Source organism: Lithobates pipiens, unplaced genomic scaffold (genome assembly GCF_037356315.1).
Source record: "Lithobates pipiens isolate NorthernLeopardFrog02 unplaced genomic scaffold, aLitPip1_a1.2 Scaffold_30, whole genome shotgun sequence".
Classification (NCBI taxonomy): Eukaryota; Metazoa; Chordata; class Amphibia; order Anura; family Ranidae; genus Lithobates; species Lithobates pipiens.
Genome location: NW_027507791.1, coordinates 6,225,173 through 6,238,562, shown reverse-complemented (window position 1 = coordinate 6,238,562; position 13,390 = coordinate 6,225,173). Strand labels below are relative to the sequence as shown.

Below are 13,390 nucleotides of genomic sequence, written 5' to 3'. Positions count from 1 at the left end.
CAATAAAGAATTCATAAAGCAAAAAGCCAACGTGTATCGGGTGTTCAGAGGGTCCCTCTTCATCAGGGTTGGTACTATTGAAAGAAGCAGGTACTGGACTGATACAGTTGGAAAGATCCTGAGCAGAGCTGTCATTAACTTGAGGCAAAAGGGGCACCTGCCCCATACCCATTCTTTGTTGTGGGGCCCAAAGCAGCTGCCCCTTGAGCTCACACTGTCCACAAATTGGGGTCCCGATAAAGGCATTGAAGAGCACACAGAGGACATGGGAGGCAGCGCTGTATTCCTCAGCCAACCAAGGCCAGGAGCTCTACTGACGCTCTGACCCCGTCCCATGTAGCCTGTATACTCGCAACAGAGCGACTGTAGTGAATGCCCCTGAACCTCTGTATTCCTCAGTCAGTATAGAGGGGGTGGGGCTGGGAGCTCCACTGATGCTCTGCCCCGTCCCACGCAGCCTGTATGCTTGGGAGGGAGCGGCTGTAATAAGAGCAGAGATCAGAGTGGAAGTCCCGCCCTCGGACCTCTGAAAGTGTATAGTGAGCCCAGTATGTCCTTACACTCATAGAATGCCTGACTGCTATCCTGAAACCTTGAGCTGTGTTATTCAACTGTAAAGCTGTGCATTGCTGAAAGTTCTCTGGCCCTTTCCTGTAGTATGCCCGCAGTCTCTGACCCTCTCCTGTATTATGTCTGCAGTCTCTGACAGTCTCCTGTAGTATGTCCGCAGTCTCTGACCATCTCCTGTATCATGGCTGCAGTCTCTGACCATCTCCTGTATCATGGCTGCAGTCTCTGACCATCTCCTGTGTCATGGCTGCAGTCTTTGACCATCTCCTGTATTATGTCTGCAGTCTCTGACCATCTCTTTTATCATGCCTGCAGTCTCTGATCATCTCCTGCAGTATGTCCGCAATCTCTGACCATCTCCTGCACTATGTCTGCAGTCTCTGGTCATCTCCTGCAGTATGTCTGCAGTCTCTGGCCGTCACCTGCATTATGTCTGCAGTCTCTTACCCTCTCCTGTGGTATGTCTACAGTCTCTGACCCTTTCCTGTGGTATGGCTACAGTCTCTGACCCTCTCCTGTAGTATGTTTGCTGTCTCTGATGGTCTCCTGTAGTATGTTAGCAGTCTCTGACCATCTCCTGCTTTATCTCTGCAGTCTCTGACCCAATCCTGCAGTATGTCCGCAGTCTCTGGTCATCTCCTGCAGTATGTCCGCAGTCTCTGGTCATCTCCTGCAGTATCTCCGCAGTCTCTGTTTATCTCCTGCAGTATGTCCGCAGTCTCTGGTCATCTCCTGCAGTATGTCCACAGTCTCTGGTCATCTCCTGCATTATGTCGGCAGTCTCTGACCCTCTCCTGTAGTATGTGTATTAATGTGCTGCTTTATTGCTCAATTATTTGGGATTGCTCCACTGCTCAGTGAGTGGTAATGATGTTCAGTAACCTGTAGCAACCAATCAGTGAACAGTAGTGATCTGCTGTAATCTCTAGCAACCAATCAGTGAGTGGTAATGTGCTGTAACCCCTAACAACAAGCAGTATGTCTGTAGTCTCCTGCAGTATGTTCGCAGTCTTTGACCACCTCCTGCATTATGTCTGCAGTCTCTGACCCTCTCCTGCATTACGTCTGCAGTCTCTGACCCTCTCCTGCATTACGTCTGCAGTCTCTGACCCTCTCCTGCATTAGGTCTGCAGTCTCTGACCCTCTCCTGCATTACGTCTGCAGTCTCTGACCCTCTCCTGTAGTACGTCCGCAGTCTCTGGTCATCTCCTGCAGTATGTCCGCAGTCTCTGGACATCTCCTGCAGTATGTCCGCAGTCTCTGGACATCTCCTGCAGTATGTCCGCAGTCTCTGGTCATTTCCTGCAGTATGTCTACAGTCTCTGGTCATCTCCTGCATTATGTCTGCAGTCCCTGACTCCCTCCTGTAGTATGTCTGCAGTCTCTGGCCCTCTCCTGCATTATGTCTGCAGTCTCTGGCCCTCTCCTGCATTATGTCTGCAGTCTCTGACCCTCTCCTGCATTATGTCTGCAGTCTCTGACCCTCTCCTGCATTATGTCTGCAGTCTCTGACCCTCTCCTGCATTACGTCTGCAGTCTCTGACCCTCTCCTGTAGTACGTCCGCAGTCTCTGGTCATCTCCTGCAGTATGTCCGCAGTCTCTGGACATCTCCTGCAGTATGTCCGCAGTCTCTGGACATCTCCTGCAGTATGTCCGCAGTCTCTGGTCATTTCCTGCAGTATGTCTACAGTCTCTGGTCATCTCCTGCATTATGTCTGCAGTCCCTGACTCCCTCCTGTAGTATGTCTGCAGTCTCTGGCCCTCTCCTGCATTATGTCTGCAGTCTCTGGCCCTCTCCTGCATTATGTCTGCAGTCTCTGACCCTCTCCTGCATTATGTCTGCAGTCTCTGACCCTCTCCTGCATTATGTCTGCAGTCTCTGACCCTCTCCTGCATTATGTCTGCAGTCTCTGACCCTCTCCTGCAGTATGTCGGCAGTCTCTGACCCTCTCCTGCAGTATGTCGGCAGTCCCTGACCCTCTCCAGTAGTATTTGTATTAATGTGCCACTTTATAGCTCAATTATTTGGGATTGCTCCACTGCTCAGTGAGTGGTTATGATGTTCAGTAACCTGTAGCAACCAATCAGTAAACAGTAGTGATCTGCTGTAATCTTTAGCAACCAATCACACTCTTCTCTAGATTGTTTGAGGTGTGGCTGTATCCAATTGTTCTATTGCTTGTGTCTGCCTTGGGAGCAACCTATTATGGGATGTATATGTCTCTGTGGATTAGCTGTGAGGAGGGAGGGGGGAATTCCTCCAACAGCTCTCCCTGTAGATAGGACAGTCTACTGATGAGAAGTTTGAATACACCTGTGTGTCTCGTTGCCCCGCCCTGTGTAATTATGCAAAGGAGGGGGAATTGTCCCCTGAGTGTATATCTATTCCAACATGATAACACGCCTCCAAGATGACCACTGCCTTGCTAAAGAAGCTGAGGGTAAAGATGATGGACTGGCCAAGCATATCTCCAGACCTAAACCCTATTGAACATCTGTGGGGTGAAGGTGGAGACTGAAGGTGGAGGAGCGCAAGGTCTTCAACATCCACCATCTCCCTGATGTTGTCATGGAGGAGTGGAAGAGGACTCCAGTGGCAACCTGTGAAGCTCTGGTGAACTCCATGCTTAAGAGGGTTAGGGCGGTGCTGGAAAACAATGGTGGCCACACAAAATATTGAAGATTTGGGCCCAATTTGGGCATTTTCACTTAGGGGTGTACTTACTTTTGTTGCCAGCGGTTTAGACATTAATGGCTGTGTGAGTTATTTTGAGACAGCAAATTTACACTGTTATACAAGCTGTACACTCACTACTTTACATTGTCATTTACAGTGTGATTTCTTCAGTGTCATCACATGAAAAGATAGAATAAAATATTTACAAAAATGTGAGGGGTGTACTCGCTTTTGTGAGATACTGTATGTGTATATATACACACACACACACAGTATATATAAAGGTGGTCTGTTTTACACATGAAAAAAAGAGATCTAGAAAACCTTTCCCCCTCACATCTCAGTCTAATGAAGCGAAAACTCACCTTATATATACAGCTGGTGATCGGGGCATGCTGAGGCTTGTAGTGCACAGGAAGTCGGAGGTGCTCAGGCAGTCCAGGCTCAGATTATCGGAAGTCGGGTGTGCGATTCTCACCTCTCCACCATTCCACGCCACATAAACAGCAGACGGTACAAAGTCCTCACAGCTCACAATCTAATTTTAGCATCTGAGCTCGGTGATAAAAACAGAGAATCTCCCACATACAGATCATACACGGCCCACCATACTGTGCGTATTATACAGATCATACAGAGCCCACCATACTGCGTGTATTATACAGATCATACAGAGCCCACCATACTGTGCGTATTATACAGATCATACAGAGCCCACCGTACTGTGCGTATTATACAGATCATACAGAGCCCACCGTACTGTGCGTATTATACAGATCATACAGAGCCCACCATACTGTGCGTATTATACAGATCATACAGAGCCCACCGTACTGTGCGTATTATACAGATCATACAGAGCCCACCATATTGTGCGTATTATACAGATCATACAGAGCCCACCGTACTGTGCGTATTATACAGATCATACAGAGCCCACCATATTGTGCGTATTATACAGATCATACAGAGCCCACTGTACAGTGCGTATTATACAGATCATACAGAGCCCACCGTACTGTGCGTATTATACAGATCATACAGGGCCCACCGTACTGTGCGTATTATACAGATCATACAGAGCCCACCGTACTGTGCGTATTATACAGATCATACAGAGCCCACCGTACTGTGTGTATTATACAGATCATACAGGGCCCACCGTACTGTGCGTATTATACAGATCATACAGAGCCCACCATATTGTGCGTATTATACAGATCATACAGAGCCCACCGTACTGTGTGTATTATACAGATCATACAGGGCCCACCGTACTGTGCGTATTATACAGATCATACAGAGCCCACCGTACAGTGCGTATTATACAGATCATACAGAGCCCACCGTACTGTGCGTATTATACAGATCATATACGACCCACCGTACTGTGCGTATTATACAGATCATACAGAGCCCACCGTACTGTGCGTATTATACAGATCATATAGAGCCCACCGTACTGTGCGTATTATACAGATCATACGGAGCCCACCGTACTGTGTGTATTATACAGATCATACAGAGCCCACCGTACAGTGCGTATTATACAGATCATACAGAGCCCACCGTACAGTGCGTATTATACAGATCATACAGAGCCACAGATCATACAGAGCCCACCGTACTGTGCGTATTATACAGATCATACAGAGCCCACCGTACTGTGCATATTATACAGATCATACAGAGCCCACCGTACTGTGCGTATTATACAGAGCCCACCATACTGTGCGTATTATACAGATCATACAGAGCCCACTATACTGTGCGTATTATACAGATCATACGGAGCCCACCGTACAGTGCGTATTATACAGATCATACAGAACCCACCACACTGTGCGTATTATACAGAGCCCACTATACTGTGCGTATTATACAGATCATACAGAGCCCACCGTACTGTGCATATTATACAGATCATACAGAGCCCACCACACTGTGCGTATTATACAGAGCCCACGTATTATAAAGATTATACAGAGCCCACCGTACTGTGCATATTTTACAGATCATACAGAGCCCACCGTACTGTGCGTATTATACAGATCATACAGAGCCCACTATACTGTGCGTATTATACAGATCATACAGAGCCCACCGTACTGTGCGTATTATACAGAGCCCACCGTACTGTGCGTATTATACAGAGCCCACCGTACTGTGCGTATTATACAGATCATACAGAGCCCACCGTACTGTGCGTATTATACAGATCATACAGAGCCCACCGCACTGTGCGTATTATACAGATCATACAGAGCCCACTATACTGTGCGTATTATACAGATCATACAGAGCCCACCGTACTGTGCGTATTATACAGAGCCCACCGTACTGTGCGTATTATACAGATCATACAGAGCCCACCGTACTGTGCGTATTATACAGATCATACAGAGCCCACCGCACTGTGTGTATTATACAGATCATACAGAGCCCACCGTACTGTGCGTATTATACAGATCATACAGAGCCCACCATACTGTGCGTATTATACAGATCATACAGAGCCCACCATACTGTGCGTATTATACAGATCATACAGCATCATGAAGGCCAAGGAACCCACCAGACAGGTCAGGGATAAAATTGTGGAGATGTTTAAAGTAGGATTTGGTTATTTAAAAAATATCCCAAGCTTTGAACATCTCACATAGCACTGTTCAATCCATAATCTGAAAATGGAAAAAGTATGGCACAACTGCAAACCTACCAAGACATGACCGTCCACCTAAACTGACAAGCCGGGCAAGGAGAACATTAATCAGAGAAGCAGCCAAGAGGTCCATGGTAACAAATTTAGCCTTTATGGAAGAGTGGCAAGAAGAAAGCAATTGTTGAAAGAAGGCCATAAGAAGTCCTGTTTGGAAGAAGCCATGTGGTGGACACAACAAACATGTGGAAGGTGTGATCAGATGAGACCAAAATTAAAAATTTTGGCATAAAAGCAAAACGCTATGTGTGGCGGAAAACTAACACTGCACATCACCCTGAACACACCATCACTACCGTGAAACATGGTGGTGGGAGTATTGTTTTGTGGGGATGCTTTTCTTCAGCAGAAAACCTGTTAAAGTCTGCAAAAGACATGAGACTGGGGCGGAGGTTCACCTTCAACGACCCTAAACATACAGCCAGAGCTACAATGGAATGGTTTAGATCAGGTGTCTCCAAACTATGGCCCTCTAGTTCAGGAACTGAAATTCCCATCATGCCTAGTCGTGTGTGAATGTCAGAGTTTTTCAATGCCTCATGGACATGTAGTTCTGCAACAGCTGGAGGGCCATAGTTTGGAGATCCCTGTTTTAGATCAAAGCATATTCATGTGTTAGAATGGCCCAGTCAAAGTCCAGACCTAAATCCAATTGAGAATCTGTGGCAAGACTTGAAAATTGCTCTTCACAGACGCTCTCCATCCAATCTGACAGAGATTGAGCTATTTTGCAAAGAAGAATGGAAAAAATGTCACTCCCCAGATCATGCTTTTTGAAGCGAAACGCGTCGGACACACATGCTGATCCTCTCACTACCCCTAACATTGTTCCATACGGCGCTTGTTTTACATTGGGAGCATGTAAGTACAATTCTTATGTTCCACTTTTATTAAACATTCCAAACGGAATTATGCTATGTGGCCCCTTTCTTTCCTTCTTTCTTTTATAAATTCCTGGTGAGGTGCACTCCTCCATTTGCCCCATATTGGCTACATTAAATGCTCTTGTGATTGATTGTCTGGAGTCTCCATCGCTGCTGTGAATCTGGATCCTTAGGACCAACCTAATAAAGCCTGTTTGACTCACCAGGTGTATACCTGTGTGTGTCCATGCTTTCTGGTAAGCGGCCATTGCTTATGGTGGTGGATTCCTCTTGACACTTCATTGCTTGGACACTTATTCACATATCTATTTTTACTTTTAAATAACCACTCATCACCCTTGGATGTCACTACCTGGATTTTTGTTTCACTGAGAAATCACTTCAGAATTTTTGCTTTATTATGGACTTTCTTTTTGTACTAATATGTTATATGTCACAGTATACGATTTTTAGCTACATGCCACGGTATATGATTTTCAGTTATTATATATGCTATTGGTTTACTTTATGACGTTTTATCTACATTTGATATCTTAGCGCTGCACTTATTTTTACACATATGTTATCCTATGTGTCCATGCACACGTAGGCTTTTATCAGCATTTTTTTGACAGGGGTGTTTTCCTGCTGAAAAACCCTAGAACTAGTGGGTTTGAAGAGGAGTTTTGCAGCTGTGGAAACACTCTAATGCCCTGTACACACAGTCGGACTTTCTGACGGAAAATGTGCGATCGGAACGTGTTGTCGGAAAATCCGATCATGTGTGGGCTCCATCTGACTGTTTCCGTCGGAATTTCCCGGGCACACAAAGTTTGAGAGCTGGATTTAAAATTTACCGACAACAAAATCTGATAGTTTAAATTCCGATCATGTGTAGACAATTCCGACGGACAAAGTGCCACGTATGCTCAGAATAAATTATGAGATGAAAGCTATTGGCTCCTGGCCCCTTTTATACGTGACGTACGTGTGCTACGTCACCTCGTTCTGAACGATCGTATTTTCCGACAACTTTGTGCGACCGTGTGTATGCAAGACAAGTTTGGGCCAAAATCTATCTGAAAAAATCTGATGGATTTTGTGGTCGGAATGTCCGACCGTGTGTACAGGGCATAACTCTGGAAAACGCAGCTGTTGGGAGTTTATGAGCATTTTTAAGCCATAAGCTTTTAAGGGTGTATAGTTTTGCTAAAAAACGCTAATGCGAAAACGCTGCAAAACTTGTGTTTTTATTGCAGCATTCCACAGCTAAAGCTACTGACATTTTTTTTATTTCCAGTGTGCATGAGGCTTTATTGGGATTCGTTTTCATTAAAGACATGTAGCAGAATACATTTTAGCCAACATTTTTGAAGAAATTCGATTTTTTTACATTTTTTTGGATATGTTTTACAGCAGAAAGTAAAAAATATTGGGTTTTATTCCACAATTTTTGGTCTTTTTTTGTTTATATCGCAATAAAAAGAAGAAACAGCGGTGATCAAATATCACCAAAAGAAAACTCTATTTGTGTGAAAAAATATATATAAATTTTGTGGGTACAGTGTAGTATAACCGGCAAGTGTCAGTTTAAGTAGTGAAGTGTCGAATAGCAAAAAATGGCCTGGTCATGAAGGGGGTAAAGCCTTTCCGGAGCTCAAGTGGTTAAAGTAGTAGTAAACTTTGTACTACCACTTGTACCTACAGGTAAGCCTATAATAAGGCATACCCGTAGGTACTGTGAATATCTCCTAAACTTTCACGGTTTAGGAGATATTCAGAGTGCATCCAGCTGGTGACATCAGATTCATTTTTAAGGCAGGGCAAAAGTGGCAGCTGCGCTGGGCCCTGTCATTGTTGTGGGGCCCAAAGCAGCTGCCCCATACTTGCCAACTATCCTGGTTTAAATTCCCTCATCCCTTGAGGTTTTATTCCTGTCCAGTGTCAATATCTCAGTGTGAAGTGCTGCTACTAATGCTGCCCAGCTCTGCCCTATTGTTGTGTAAAGATAACTCACCTGCAGACCCTGTGTTTACATGTGAATTACCGACATTCATATGTAAATATCGGCGCTATTCATATTTAAATAGGGGCGGCCGGCAGCATTGATAGGTATATCATGCCCCCGTGAGGTCATATCCACAGTAATCTCTAGCAACCAATCAACAAGCTGAAGTCATGTGCTGTAAACTCTAGCAACTAATCAGTGAGCTGTTATGTGTGCTGTAATCTCTAGCAACCAGTCAGTGAGCGGTAATGATACACTGTAACCTCTGTCAACCAATCGCAATAGCTGCCTGATCTGATTCAGTAAACTGATTTTGAGTCTAGCTGCTATTTATTGTATGTCTCAGAGCAGGTGGAGAGCAAAACTGCATTGGGGGGGGGGCAAAAAAAGTTTTTCCCAGGCTCCAATCAATATTACAATATTACAGACGGCCCTGGGTGACATCACCAGTGCATGTGCTCTGAAGGTCTGGAATACAGTTCCCGGACCTTCAGAGCCTGTGCCATGAATGCCGGCTCATGTGTGCATGAGTGACGTCATCACGCCCCCAGCCACTCATGTAGCCGGAGAACGCAAACCCAGAAAGAGAGACTATGAGAGACTATGATGTCTTCTAAAATTGACCCAACCATCAATCCTGGGGCCTGGGTGGTTGCTCCTTGTGGTATGGCGCCATCTGACATCTAATGTTTGGTGCCCCTTGAGAAAGTGGAACCATCATTATGAATAAACTCCTGAGATATCCCAGTTCACAGTAACAGTTAAAGAGGAAGTAAACCCTGATGGGTTTACTTCCTCTTTCATTCCCTGCAAAGGCAAAGCATAATGGACTACTATGCATTGCATAGTAGCCCATTATGTGTCACTTACCTGACACAGGAGCCAGCGAAGTCACCACTGTCCCCTGTAGTCTGGCGCATCCATCTTTTCGGTGGGGTCTCGCAGCTCCGCCGCTGTCATTCGGCGGAGCCGCAATGACGTCACTCCCGCGCATGCGCACGTGAGCCGACACACGCGGCAGCTCTGTTGTTGGAAATGCCGTGCTCAGTGCGCCTGCATGCCATGCGCCGTAGACAGCGGTGCCTGTCTTCAGGCAAATATCTCCTAAACCATATAGGTTTGGGAGATATTTCTTGGACCTACAGGTAAGCCTTAATCTAGGCTTGCCTGTAGGTCAAAGTGGTTTGTAAGGGTTTACAACCACTTTAAGCCCCATACACACTATCAGATTGTCTGCTGATTTTTTCCTTCAGGTTTACCAAAACCATGTAGTACAAGGGCCTGCCTGATTGCATACACATTGAAACCCCTAAGGTTTGACCTCATATTATATGGTTTTGGTAAATCTGATGGAAAAAATCAGCAGACAATCCGATAGTGTGTATGGGGCTCAAAAAGACGTCCTCCTGCATTAATCAGTAACATTACCTTGGCTGAGATGATGTCGTCAGTTTGCTGCAGGTGGAAGGAAGCATTTCCTCAGTCATCGAGGAACCAAGCCACCTGCAGCAAACTGACGACATCATCTCAGCCTAGGCAAAGTTACTGATTAACGCAGGAGGATGTCTTTTAACTGTTACTATTAACTGGGATATGTCAGGAGTTTATTCATAATGATGGTTCCACATTCTCAAGGGGCACCAAACATTAGATGTCAGATGTCGCCATACCACAGGGAGCAACCACTCAGGCCCCAGGATTGATGGTTGGGTCAACTTTAGCAGACATCATAGCCAATGCTAAAGAACATAATTTTTTTATCAAGTTGTTAGGGGCAAAGTTCCACTTTAAACTGTGCTATAAGAACTGCTTCAGGACATTAATTGGGACCACAAGGATATAATAGGGTAAAAGTTCAAATGCCCCAGCTGAAAATCAAAGCCTTCCTAGCAATGATCATTGTGTACATATTACTAAAGCCAGTTATATCGCCCCGCTCAGGACAGTGCCCTGGGTGACCACACTGGTGACCCACAGAAAAGGTCCCCTAAGATCAGAACATTTGGGCTAATTTGAATTGATAGCAGAACATTTTGGAGTCCGACAAGTTAATCTGTAATTCTGCAGTCTCTGGGGGCTCCAGTGGGAGCAGCGACAGACCAGCATTACACAACCAACAGCAACAATGATATCAGAGATAAATATATCTCACGTACAATGTATACTGGTGACCTACCTGCTCTGGTATTTCTCACAGTACCAACTGTGGACAGAGATGAAGGGTGCAGGGGAATTGGAAAGCAAGGAGTATAGAGGAAAGAGATCAGGGGGTGCAGGGGAGAGATATTTTGGGGGGGCAAGGGAGTGAAAGATATCAAGGGGTGCAGGAGAAAGAGATCAGAGAGTGCATCAGAGGGTGAAGGAGAGACAGATCAGGAGGCACAGGAGAGAGAGATCAGGGGGTGCAGGGGAGAAATCATTTTGGAGGGGGGCAAGGGAAAGAGATCAAGGGGTGCAGGAGAGAGAGATGAGGGGGTGCAGGGGAGAGAGATCAGGGAGTGCAGGGGAGAAATTATTTGGGAGGGGGGCAAGGGAAAGAGATCAAGGGGTGCATGAGGGAGAGAGATCAGGGGGTGCAGGGGAGAGAGATCGGGGGTGCAGGGGAGATAATTCAAGAGAGGCAAGGAGGAGAGATCAGGTGGTGCAGAAGAGCGATCAGAAGGAATAGGGAGACTGATTAGAGGGTGCAGAGTTTATATTGAGGGGTATCGGATGTGCAGGAGAGATATAGTTCAGTGGTGTTTTGGAGATAGAGATCAGTGGGTTTAGGGCTGATAGATATCAGGGAGGTGAAGGGCAGTTAAAGATAACAAGAGGGTAAAGTAATGAGGGGGTGCAGATAGGACAGGTGTTTGGGGTGCTGGGGACCAGGGATCAGCAGTGAGAAAGAAAAGCAACAGTAATTGGTGGGTGCATGCAGCAAGTAGTCAGAGTTGCACTAAGCAGAAGACGGCAATGCAGGCAGCAAGAACAATGTAATACAGGAAAGGAGAATCAGTTTTTAGGGGTTCAGGAGAGGTGAGGATCACAAGGTAACAGAAGATCCACTGGTGAGATTGTGCAGGGGAGCCAGTGTTCAGGGTGGCATGAAGCAGGAGAGAGGGGGGCTTAGGAGATGCAGAGATCAGGGGGTGCAGGGGATACAGTGACCAGAATTGAAGGGGATCCAGGGATTAAAGGTGCAGTAAATCCAGTGATCAGGGGTGCAGGGAATCCAGTCATCAGGGGTGCAGGGGATCCAGTGATCAGGGGATCCAGTGATCAGGGAGAACAGTGATCAGGGGTGCAGGGAATCCAGTGATGAGGGGGTACAGGGGATCCAGTGATCAGGGGGTACAGGGGATCCAGTGACCAAGGGGTACAGGGCAGTCAGGCATCACAAGGTGGATGAAGCTCAGAAGATCTTCTGAACTGCAGATCCAGGGACAGATGGCTTCTGAGTGAGATGGGAAAATGAAAGACCCACCCACTGCCCCAGACTGCCTCTTGATTGGTCGTTCAACAACATCTGGACTGCAGTTAACTCTTGGCTGGCTGTGTGTGAGCTGGGAGCCAGGCAACTTTGTATAAAGTTTTCTCTTCTGCCATCAGTATATGCAATATTTGATATTTTACAATATCCCCTTCTACAACCTCCCCGACCAACACCAGATGTAATATCCTCTGCAGAGAGTTACTCAATATCTTACATCACTGGACGGTGTATGACAACATGTAGGAGAATAGTATATTCTACATTATAGGAGGTTATGTTGGAAGATATGATCTTGCCATAGTGGGTGCAATCATAAAAGCAGAGGGAAGGTCAGGAAAAGTGTATTTTCAACCTTTTGGAGGTTCATGTTGGCGGTATGATATCCCGGTGGTGGGCATAATCGTAAAGGTAGAGAGAAGGTCAGGAGAAGAGTAGTTTCTACCTTATGGAGGGTCATATTGGAGGTGTGATATCTTGGTGGTGGGCATAATCAGAAAGGTAGAGAGAAGAGTCGTTTCTACCTCATGGAGGGTCATATTGGAGGTGTGATATCTTGGTGGTGGGCACAATCAGAAAGGTAGAGAGAAGGTTGGGAGTAGAGTAGTTTCTACCGAATGAAGGGCCATGTGGAAGGTGTGATATCCCAGTGGTGGGCATAATTGGAAAAGTAGAGAGAAGGTCAGGAAAAGAATAGTTTCTACTTCATGGAAACTCATGTTGGAGGTGTAATCAGAAAGGTAGAGAGAAGGTCAGGAGAAGATGAGTTTCTGCTTTATGGAAACTCATGTTGGAGGTGTGATATCCTGGTGGTGGATGTAATCTGAAAGGCAGAGAATAGTCCAGAAAAAGAGAATTTCTACCTTTATGGAGAGTCATGTTGGAAAATGTGATATCCCCATTGTGGGCTTAATTAAAAAGATAGGGAGAAGGTCAGGAAAAGAGTAGTATCTACTTTATGGAGGGTCATAGAAAATAAGTTGACACCTCACTACCCAATAAAAGAGCAACTTACCACACACCTCACCCAGTCTTAGTTATAGCGCACCAGTGTTCAAAGACCATCACATTAAATTAATT

The 13,390-nt window shown here is 45.8% G+C and overlaps 1 protein-coding gene across 2 annotated transcripts in view; it reads right to left on the bottom strand.

Moving 5' to 3' along the window:
* Nucleotides 1–12,090, bottom strand: part of STON2 (stonin 2) — a 108,765-nt gene extending 96,675 nt beyond the window's left edge. The window contains exon 1 of one of the 2 annotated variants that reach the window (XM_077463571.1): nucleotides 11,015–12,090. The gene's annotated coding sequence lies outside the window, so the exon portion shown is untranslated. Of the gene's footprint in view, nucleotides 1–3,613; nucleotides 3,763–11,014 lie in introns of those variants that run through there. The other variant, XM_077463570.1, reaches the window with a different exon arrangement.
* Nucleotides 12,091–13,390: the final 1,300 nt, after the last annotated feature.